Here is a 12,143-nt window from a genome sequence, read left to right as displayed (position 1 = left end):
TGAGAAAGCATTTCTGGCTGTAATACAGCTTCATCTGCTCTAACTCCCTAAAACAAGCTCCCAGCGCTCTAAATCGCTTGATTTGGCAAGAAAAGATGTCTGACCGAAATGAATGATGAAACAAGTGAAACCATGTTTCCACACTATGTTTGGGTCAAATTCATACATTTTGAGCAAAATCTAAGATGAGAAAGCATTTTTGGCTTGAATACAGCTTCATCTGCTCTAACTGCCTAAAACATGCTCCCAGCGCTCTAAATCGCTTGATTTGGCAAGAAAAGACGTCTGACTGAAATGAATGATGAAACAAGTGAAACCATGTTTCCACACTAAGATTAGGTCAAATTCATACATTTTGAGCAAAATCTAAGCTGAGAAAGCATTTTTGGCTTGAATACAGGTTCACCTGCTCTAACTGCCTAAAACAAGCTCCCAGCGCTCTAAATCGCTTGATATGACAAGAAAAGATGTCTGACTGAAATGAATGATAAAACCAGTGAATCAATGTTTCCACTCCATGTTTGGGTCAAATTCATATATTTTGAGCAAAATCTAAGCTGAGAAAGCATTTTTGGCTTGAATACTGCTTCATCTGCTCTAACTGCCTAAAACAAGCTCCCAGCGCTCTAAATCGCTTGATTTGGCAAGAAAAGATGTCTGACTGAAATGAATGATGAAACCAGTGAATCAATGTTTCCACTCAATGTTTGGGTCAAATTCATACATTTTGAGCAAAATCTAAGCTGAGAAAGCATTTTTGGCTTGAATACAGGTTCACCTGCTCTAACTGCCTAAAACAAGCTCCCAGCGCTCTAAATCGCTTGATTTGGCAAGAAAAGACGTCTGACTGAAATGAATGATGAAACAAGTGAAACCATGTTTCCACACTATGTTTAGGTCAAATTCATACATTTTGAGCAAAATCTAAGCTGAGAAAGCGTTTTTGGCTTGAATACAGATGAATCTGCTCTAACTCCCTGAAACAAGCTACCAGCCTTCTAAATCGCTTGATTTGTCAAGAAAACACGTCTTAATGAAAACAATGATGAAACAAGTGAAACCATGTTTCCACACTATGTTTAGGTCAAATTCATACATTTTGAGCAAAATCTAAGCTGAGAAAGCATTTTTGGCTTGAATACAGCTTAATCTGGTCTAACTGCCTAAAACAAGCTCCCAGCGCTCTAAATCGCTTGATTTGGCAAGAAAACACGTCTGACTGAAATGAATGATGAAACAAGTGAAACCATGTATCCACACTATGTTTAGGTCAAATTCATACATTTTGAGCAAAATCTAAGCTGAGAAAGCATTTTTGGCTTGAATACAGATGAATCTGCTCTAACTCCCTAAAACAAGCTCCCAGCGCTCTAAATCACTTGATTTGGCAAGAAAACACGTCTTAATGAAAACAATGTTGAAACAAGTGAAACCATGTATCCACACTATGTTTGGGTCAAATTCATACATTTTGAGCAAAATCTAAGCTGAGAAAGCATTTTTGGCTTTAATAGAGATGAATCTGCTCTAACTCCCTAAAACAAGCTCCCAGCGCTCTAAATCGCTTGATTTGGCAAGAAAAGACGTCTGACCGAAATGAATGATGAAACAAGTGAAAACAAGTTTCCACACTTTGTTTAGGTCAAATTCATACATTTTGAGCAAAATCTAAACTGAGAACGCATTTTTGGCTTGAATACAGATGAATCTGCTCTAACTCCCTAAAACAAGCTCCCAGCCCTCTAAATCGCTTGATTTGGCAATAAAACACGTCTTAATGAAAACAATGTTGAAACAAGTGAAACCATGATTCCACACTATGTTTAGGTCAAATTCATACATTTTGAGCAAAATCTAAGCTGAGAAAGCATTTTTGGCTTGAATACAGATGAATCTGCTCTAACTCCGTCAGACAAGCTCCCAGCGCTCTAAATCGCTTGATTTGGCAAGAAAACACGTCTTAATGAAAACAATGTTGAAACAAGTGAAACCATGTATCCACACTATGTTTAGGTCAAATTCATACATTTTGAGCAAAATCTAAGCTGAGAAAGCATTTTTGGCTTGAATACAGATGAATCTGCTCTAACTCCCTAAAACAAGCTCCCAGCGCTCTAAATCGCTTGATTTGGCAAGAAAACACGTCTTAATGAAAACAATGTTGAAACAAGTGAAACCATGTATCCACACTACTTTTAGGTCAAATTCATACATTTTGAGCAAAATCTAAGCTGAGAAAGCATTTTTGGCTTGAATACAGATGAATCTGCTCTAACTCCCTAAAACAAGCTCCCAGCGCTTTAAATCGCTTGATTTGGCAAGAAAACACGTCTTAATGAAAACTATGATGAAACAAGTGAAACCATATTTCCACACTATGTTCATGTCAAATTCATACATTTTGAGCAAAATCTAAGCTGAGAAAGCATTTTTGGCTTGAATACAGATGAATCTGCTCTAACTCCCTGAAACAAGCTACCAGCCTTCTAAATCGCTTGATTTGTCAAGAAAACACGTCTTAATGAAAACAATGTTGAAACAAGTGAAACCATGTATCCACACTATGTTTGGGTCAAATTCATACATTTTGAGCAAAATCTAAGCTGAGAAAGCATTTTTGGCTTTGTGGTGGAAATTTCTGTCAATAAAAGAGTAAAGTCAGATCTGTCTTTTCGGTAAGTTTGATCCAACCATCTGCAGATGGACTCACCACACAGTCAAATTCATGAGCTGAGTGAATGAGCCCCGAGTAAAGGAGTGTTCACAATTTATACACAGATATCAACAAGGTCAGGGGAAGAGACAAGCACTCTCAGTGCCAGCAGTGATTAAGCTACACACATACGTACATACAGCTATCCCATAAGACAGGGTTCTCATCGACAGAAGACATAAAGTTAAAACGTCATGACGCATGACCTGGGACTCTGTGTGAAGCATAAAATTATCAGACATAAAACATGAGACAAGAAGGCGACTTTCTATCTGTGTTTTGGCTGGTTCGTGACTCTATTACAATCATATAGGGCAGAGGTTAGGTGTTCAGACATTTGCATAAGAAATCATATTCAACAAAATAGTTCAAAATTCATCAACCCATAATAAAAAGGAATTTTTCCATCACAACTTGAATACAGATGAATCTGCTCTAACTCCGTCAAACAAGCTCCCAGCGCTCTAAATCGCTTGATTTCGCAAGAAAACACGTCGTAATGAAAACAATGTTGAAACAAGTGAAACCATGTTTCCACACTATGTTTAGGTCAAATTCATACATTTTGAGCAAAATCTAAGCTGAGAAAGCATTTTTGGCTTGAATACAGATGAATCTGCTCTAACTCCGTCAAACAACCTCCCAGCGCTCTAAATCGCTTGATTTGGCAAGAAAACACGTCTTAATGAAAACAATGTTGAAACAAGTGAAACCATGTATCCACATTATGTTTGGGTCAAATTCATACATTTTGAGCAAAATCTAAGCTGAGAAAGCATTTTTGGCTTGAATACAGATGGATCTGCTCTAACTCCCTAAAACAAGTTCCCAGCGCTCTAAATCGGTTGATTTGGCAAGAAAACACGTCTGACTGAAATGAATGATGAAACAAGTGAAACCATGTATCCACACTACGTTTAGGTCAAAATCATACATTTTGAGCAAAATCTAAGCTGAGAAAGCATTTTTGGCTTGAATACAGATGAATCTGCTCTAACTCCCTAAAACAAGCTCCCAGCGCTCTAAATCGCTTGATTTGGCAAGAAAACACGTCTTAATGAAAACTATGATGAAACAAGTGAAACCATGTTTCCACACTATCTTTAGGTCAAATTCATACATTTTGAGCAAAATCTAAGCTGAGAAAGCATTTTTGGCTTGAATACAGATGAATCTGCTCTAACTCCGTCAAACAAGCTCCCAGCCCTCTAAATCGCTTGATTTGGCAAGACAACACGTCTGACTGAAATGAATGATGAAACAAGTGAAAACATGTATCCACACTATGTTTAGGTCAAATTCATACTTTTGAGCAAAATCTAAGCTGAGAAAGCATTTTTGGCTTGAATACAGAAGAATCTGATCTAACTCCCTAAAACAAGCTCCCAGCGGTCTAAATCGCTTGATTTGGCAAGAAAACACGTCTGACTGAAATGAATGATGAAATAAGTGAAACCATGTATCCTCACTACGTTTAGGTCAAAATCATACATTTTGAGCAAAATCTAAGCTGAGAAAGCATTTTTGGCTTGAATACAGATGAATCTGCTCTAACTCCCTAAAACAAGCTCCCAGCGCCCTGAAACGCTTGATTTGGCAAGTAAAGACGTCTGACTGAAATGAGTGATGAAACAAGTGAAACCATGTTTCCACATCATGTTTAGGTCAAATTCATACATTTAGAGCAAAATCTAAGCTGAGAAAGCATTTTTGGCTTGAATACAGATGAATCTGCTCTAACTCCCTAAAACAAGCGCCCAGCGCTCTGAAACGCTTGATTTGGCAAGTAAAGACGTCTGACTGAAATGAGTGATGAAACAAGTGAAACCATGTTTCCACATCATGTTTAGGTCAAATTCATACATTTTGAGCAAAATCTAAGCTGAGAAAGCATTTTTGGCTTGAATACAGATGAATCTGCTCTAACTCCCTAAAACAAGCTCCCAGCGCCCTGAAACGCTTGATTTGGCAAGTAAAGACGTCTGACTGAAATGAGTGATGAAAAAAGTGAAACCATGTTTCCACATCATGTTTAGGTCAAATTCATACATTTTGAGCAAAATCTAAGCTGAGAAAGCATTTTTGGCTTGAATACAGATGAATCTGCTCTAACTCCCTAAAACCAGCTCCCAGCGCCCTGAAACGCTTGATTTGGCAAGTAAAGACGTCTGACTGAAATGAGTGATGAAACAAGTGAAACATGTTTCCACATCATGTTTAGGTCAAATTCATACATTTTGAGCAAAATCTAAGCTGAGAAAGCATTTTTGGCTTGAATACAGATGAATCTGCTCTAACTCCGTCAAACAAGCTCCCAGCGCTCTAAATCGCGTGATTTGGCAAGAAAACACGTCTGACTGAAATGAATGATGAAACAAGTGAAACCATGTTTCCACATCATGTTTAGGTCAAATTCATACATTTTGAGCAAAATCTAAGCTGAGAAAGCATTTTTGGCTTGAATACAGATGAATCTGCTCTAACTCCCTAAAACAAGCTCCCAGCGCCCTGAAACGCTTGATTTGGCAAGTAAAGACGTATGACTGAAATGAGTGAGGAAACAAGTGAAACCATGTTTCCACATCATGTTTAGGTCAAATTCATACATTTTGAGCAAAATCTAAGCTGAGAAAGCATTTTTGGCTTGAATACAGATGAATCTGCTCTAACTGCCTAAAACAAGCTCCCAGCGCTCTAAATCGCGTGATTTGGCAAGAAAACACGTCTTAATGAAAACAATGATAAAACAAATAAAACCATGTTTCCACATCATGTTTAGGTCAAATTCATACATTTTGAGCAAAATCTAAGCTGAGAAAGCATTTTTGGCTTGAATACAGATGAATCTGCTCTAACTCCCTAAAACAAGCTCCCAGCGCCCTGAAACGCTTGATTTGGCAAGAAAACACGTCTGACTGAAATGAATGATGAAACAAGTGAAACCATGTTTCCACACTATGTTGAGGTCAAATTCATACATTTTGAGCAAAATCTAAGCTGAGAAAGCATTTTTGGCTTGAATACAGATGAATCTGCTCTAACTCCCTAAAACAAGCTCCCAGCGCCCTGAAACGCTTGATTTGGCAAGTAAAGACGTCTGACTGAAATGAGTGATGAAACAAGTGAAACCATGTTTCCACATCATGTTTAGGTCAAATTCATACATTTTGAGCAAAATCTAAGCTGAGAAAGCATTTTTGGCTTGAATACAGATGAATCTGCTCTAACTCCCTAAAACAAGCTCCCAGCGCCCTGAAACGCTTGATTTGGCAAGTAAAGACGTCTGACTGAAATGAGTGATGAAACAAGTGAAACCATGTTTCTACATCATGTTTAGGTCAAATTCATACATTTTGAGCAAAATCTAAGCTGAGAAAGCATTTTTGGCTTGAATACAGATGAATCTGCTATAACTGCCTAAAACAAGCTCCCAGCGCCCTGAAACGCTTGATTTGGCAAGTAAAGACGTCTGACTGAAATGAGTGATGAAACAAGTGAAACCATGTTTCCACATCATGTTTAGGTCAAATTCATACATTTTGAGCAAAATCTAAGCTGAGAAAGCATTTTTGGCTTGAATACAGATGAATCTGCTCTAACTCCCTAAAACAAGCTCCCAGCGCCCTGAAACGCTTGATTTGGCAAGTAAAGACGTCTGACTGAAATGAGTGATGAAACAAGTGAAACCATGTTTCCACATCATGTTTAGGTCAAATTCATACATTTTGAGCAAAATCTAAGCTGAGAAAGCATTTTTGGCTTGAATACAGATGAATCTGCTCTAACTCCCTAAAACAAGCTCCCAGCGCCCTGAAACGCTTGATTTGGCAAGTAAAGACGTCTGACTGAAATGAGTGATGAAACAAGTGAAACCATGTTTCCACATCATGTTTAGGTCAAATTCATACATTTTGAGCAAAATCTAAGCTGAGAAAGCATTTTTGGCTTGAATACAGATGAATCTGCTCTAACTCCCTAAAACAAGCTCCCAGCGCCCTGAAACGCTTGATTTGGCAAGTAAAGACGTCTGACTGAAATGAGTGATGAAACAAGTGAAACCATGTTTCCACATCATGTTTAGGTCAAATTCATACATTTTGAGCAAAATCTAAGCTGAGAAAGCATTTTTGGCTTGAATACAGATGAATCTGCTCTAACTCCCTAAAACAAGCTCCCAGCGCCCTGAAACGCTTGATTTGGCAAGTAAAGACGTCTGACTGAAATGAGTGATGAAACAAGTGAAACCATGTTTCCACATCATGTTTAGGTCAAATTCATACATTTTGAGCAAAATCTAAGCTGAGAAAGCATTTTTGGCTTGAATACAGATGAATCTGCTATAACTGCCTAAAACATCCTCCCAGCGCCCTGAAACGCTTGATTTGGCAAGTAAAGACGTCTGACTGAAATGAGTGATGAAACAAGTGAAACCATGTTTCCACATCATGTTTAGGTCAAATTCATACATTTTGAGCAAAATCTAAGCTGAGAAAGCATTTTTGGCTTGAATACAGATGAATCTGCTCTAACTCCGTCAAACAAGCTCCCAGCGCTCTAATTCGCGTGACTTGGCAAGAAAACACTTCGGACTGAAATGAGTGAGGAAACAAGTGAAACCATGTTTCCACATCATGTTTAGGTCAAATTCATACATTTTGAGCAAAATCTAAGCTGATAAAGCATTTTTGGCTTGAATACAGATGAATCTGCTCTAACTCCCTAAAACAAGCTCCCAGCGCCCTGAAACGCTTGATTTGGCAAGTAAAGACGTCTGACTGAAATGAGTGATGAAACAAGTGAAACCATGTTTCCACATCATGTTTAGGTCAAATTCATACATTTTGAGCAAAATCTAAGCTGAGAAAGCATTTTTGGCTTGAATACAGATGAATCTGCTCTAACTCCCTAAAACAAGCTCCCAGCGCCCTGAAACGCTTGATTTGGCAAGTAAAGACGTCTGACTGAAATGAGTGATGAAACAAGTGAAACCATGTTTCCACATCATGTTTAGGTCAAATTCATACATTTTGAGCAAAATCTAAGCTGAGAAAGCATTTTTGGCTTGAATACAGATGAATCTGCTCTAACTCCCTAAAACAAGCTCCCAGCGCCCTGAAACGCTTGATTTGGCAAGTAAAGACGTCTGACTGAAATGAGTGATGAAACAAGTGAAACCATGTTTCCACATCATGTTTAGGTCAAATTCATACATTTTGAGCAAAATCTAAGCTGAGAAAGCATTTTTGGCTTGAATACAGATGAATCTGCTCTAACTCCCTAAAACAAGCTCCCAGCGCCCTGAAACGCTTGATTTGGCAAGTAAAGACGTCTGACTGAAATGAGTGATGAAACAAGTGAAACCATGTTTCCACATCATGTTTAGGTCAAATTCATACATTTTGAGCAAAATCTAAGCTGAGAAAGCATTTTTGGCTTGAATACAGATGAATCTGCTATAACTGCCTAAAACATCCTCCCAGCGCCCTGAAACGCTTGATTTGGCAAGTAAAGACGTCTGACTGAAATGAGTGATGAAACAAGTGAAACCATGTTTCCACATCATGTTTAGGTCAAATTCATACATTTTGAGCAAAATCTAAGCTGAGAAAGCATTTTTGGCTTGAATACAGATGAATCTGCTCTAACTCCGTCAAACAAGCTCCCAGCGCTCTAATTCGCGTGACTTGGCAAGAAAACACTTCGGACTGAAATGAGTGAGGAAACAAGTGAAACCATGTTTCCACATCATGTTTAGGTCAAATTCATACATTTTGAGCAAAATCTAAGCTGATAAAGCATTTTTGGCTTGAATACAGATGAATCTGCTCTAACTCCCTAAAACAAGCTCCCAGCGCCCTGAAACGCTTGATTTGGCAAGTAAAGACGTCTGACTGAAATGAGTGATGAAACAAGTGAAACCATGTTTCCACATCATGTTTAGGTCAAATTCATACATTTTGAGCAAAATCTAAGCTGAGAAAGCATTTTTGGCTTGAATACAGATGAATCTGCTCTAACTCCCTAAAACAAGCTCCCAGCGCCCTGAAACGCTTGATTTGGCAAGTAAAGACGTCTGACTGAAATGAGTGATGAAACAAGTGAAACCATGTTTCCACATCATGTTTAGGTCAAATTCATACATTTTGAGCAAAATCTAAGCTGAGAAAGCATTTTTGGCTTGAATACAGATGAATCTGCTATAACTGCCTAAAACAAGCTCCCAGCGCCCTGAAACGCTTGATTTGGCAAGTAAAGACGTCTGACTGAAATGAGTGAGGAAACAAGTGAAACCATGTTTCCACATCATGTTTAGGTCAAATTCATACATTTTGAGCAAAATCTAAGCTGAGAAAGCATTTTTGGCTTGAATACAGATGAATCTGCTCTAACTCCCTAAAACAAGCTCCCAGCGCCCTGAAACGCTTGATTTGGCAAGTAAAGACGTCTGACTGAAATGAGAGATGAAACAAGTGAAACATGTTTCCACATCATGTTTAGGTCAAATTCATACATTTTGAGCAAAATCTAAGCTGAGAAAGCATTTTTGGCTTGAATACAGATGAATCTGCTCTAACTCCGTCAAACAAGCTCCCAGCGCTCTAAATCGCGTGATTTGGCAAGAAAACACGTCTGACTGAAATGAGTGATGAAACAAGTGAAACCATGTTTCCACATCATGTTTAGGTCAAATTCATACATTTTGAGCAAAATCTAAGCTGAGAAAGCATTTTTGGCTTGAATACAGATGAATCTGCTCTAACTCCCTAAAACAAGCTCCCAGCGCCCTGAAACGCTTGATTTGGCAAGTAAAGACGTATGACTGAAATGAGTGAGGAAACAAGTGAAACCATGTTTCCACATCATGTTTAGGTCAAATTCATACATTTTGAGCAAAATCTAAGCTGAGAAAGCATTTTTGGCTTGAATACAGATGAATCTGCTCTAACTGCCTAAAACAAGCTCCCAGCGCTCTAAATCGCGTGATTTGGCAAGAAAACACGTCTTAATGAAATGAGTGATGAAACAAGTGAAACCATGTTTCCACATCATGTTTAGGTCAAATTCATACATTTTGAGCAAAATCTAAGCTGAGAAAGCATTTTTGGCTTGAATACAGATGAATCTGCTCTAACTCCCTAAAACAAGCTCCCAGCGCCCTGAAACGCTTGATTTGGCAAGTAAAGACGTCTGACTGAAATGAGTGATGAAACAAGTGAAACCATGTTTCCACATCATGTTTAGGTCAAATTCATACATTTTGAGCAAAATCTAAGCTGAGAAAGCATTTTTGGCTTGAATACAGATGAATCTGCTCTAACTCCCTAAAACAAGCTCCCAGCGCCCTGAAACGCTTGATTTGGCAAGTAAAGACGTCTGACTGAAATGAGTGATGAAACAAGTGAAACCATGTTTCCACATCATGTTTAGGTCAAATTCATACATTTTGAGCAAAATCTAAGCTGAGAAAGCATTTTTGGCTTGAATACAGATGAATCTGCTCTAACTCCCTAAAACAAGCTCCCAGCGCCCTGAAACGCTTGATTTGGCAAGTAAAGACGTCTGACTGAAATGAGTGATGAAACAAGTGAAACCATGTTTCCACATCATGTTTAGGTCAAATTCATACATTTTGAGCAAAATCTAAGCTGAGAAAGCATTTTTGGCTTGAATACAGATGAATCTGCTCTAACTCCCTAAAACAAGCTCCCAGCGCCCTGAAACGCTTGATTTGGCAAGTAAAGACGTCTGACTGAAATGAGTGATGAAACAAGTGAAACCATGTTTCCACATCATGTTTAGGTCAAATTCATACATTTTGAGCAAAATCTAAGCTGAGAAAGCATTTTTGGCTTGAATACAGATGAATCTGCTATAACTGCCTAAAACATCCTCCCAGCGCCCTGAAATTCTTGATTTGGCAAGTAAAGACGTCTGACTGAAATGAGTGATGAAACAAGTGAAACCATGTTTCCACATCATGTTTAGGTCAAATTCATACATTTTGAGCAAAATCTAAGCTGAGAAAGCATTTTTGGCTTGAATACAGATGAATCTGCTCTAACTCCGTCAAACAAGCTCCCAGCGCTCTAATTCGCGTGACTTGGCAAGAAAACACTTCGGACTGAAATGAGTGAGGAAACAAGTGAAACCATGTTTCCACATCATGTTTAGGTCAAATTCATACATTTTGAGCAAAATCTAAGCTGATAAAGCATTTTTGGCTTGAATACAGATGAATCTGCTCTAACTCCCTAAAACAAGCTCCCAGCGCCCTGAAACGCTTGATTTGGCAAGTAAAGACGTCTGACTGAAATGAGTGATGAAACAAGTGAAACCATGTTTCCACATCATGTTTAGGTCAAATTCATACATTTTGAGCAAAATCTAAGCTGAGAAAGCATTTTTGGCTTGAATACAGATGAATCTGCTCTAACTCCCTAAAACAAGCTCCCAGCGCCCTGAAACGCTTGATTTGGCAAGTAAAGACGTCTGACTGAAATGAGTGATGAAACAAGTGAAACCATGTTTCCACATCATGTTTAGGTCAAATTCATACATTTTGAGCAAAATCTAAGCTGAGAAAGCATTTTTGGCTTGAATACAGATGAATCTGCTATAACTGCCTAAAACAAGCTCCCAGCGCCCTGAAACGCTTGATTTGGCAAGTAAAGACGTCTGACTGAAATGAGTGAGGAAACAAGTGAAACCATGTTTCCACATCATGTTTAGGTCAAATTCATACATTTTGAGCAAAATCTAAGCTGAGAAAGCATTTTTGGCTTGAATACAGATGAATCTGCTCTAACTGCCTAAAACAAGCTCCCAGCGCTCTAAATCGCGTGATTTGGCAAGAAAACACGTCTTAATGAAAACAATGATAAAACAAATAAAACCATGTTTCCACATCATGTTTAGGTCAAATTCATACATTTTGAGCAAAATCTAAGCTGAGAAAGCATTTTTGGCTTGAATACAGATGAATCTGCTCTAACTCCCTAAAACAAGCTCCCAGCGCCCTGAAACGCTTGATTTGGCAAGAAAACACGTCTGACTGAAATGAATGATGAAACAAGTGAAACCATGTTTCCACACTATATTTAGATCAAATTCATACATTTTTAGCAAAATCTAAGCTGAGAAAGCATTTTTGGCTTGAATACAGATGAATCTGCTCTAACTCCCTAAAACAAGCTCCCAGCGCCCTGAAACGCTTGATTTGGCAAGAAAACACGTCTGACTGAAATGAATGATGAAACAAGTGAAACCATGTTTCCACACTATGTTGAGGTCAAATTCATACATTTTGAGCAAAATCTAAGCTGAGAAAGCAATTTTGGCTTGAATACAGATGAATCTGCTCTGACTCCCTAAAACAAGCTCCCAGCGCCCTGAAACGCTTGATTTGGCAAGAAAACACGTCTGACTGAAA

This window comes from Acanthopagrus latus, chromosome 14, assembly GCF_904848185.1.
Source record: "Acanthopagrus latus isolate v.2019 chromosome 14, fAcaLat1.1, whole genome shotgun sequence".
NCBI lineage: Eukaryota > Metazoa > Chordata > Actinopteri > Spariformes > Sparidae > Acanthopagrus > Acanthopagrus latus.
This window is presented reverse-complemented; position numbering follows the sequence as displayed.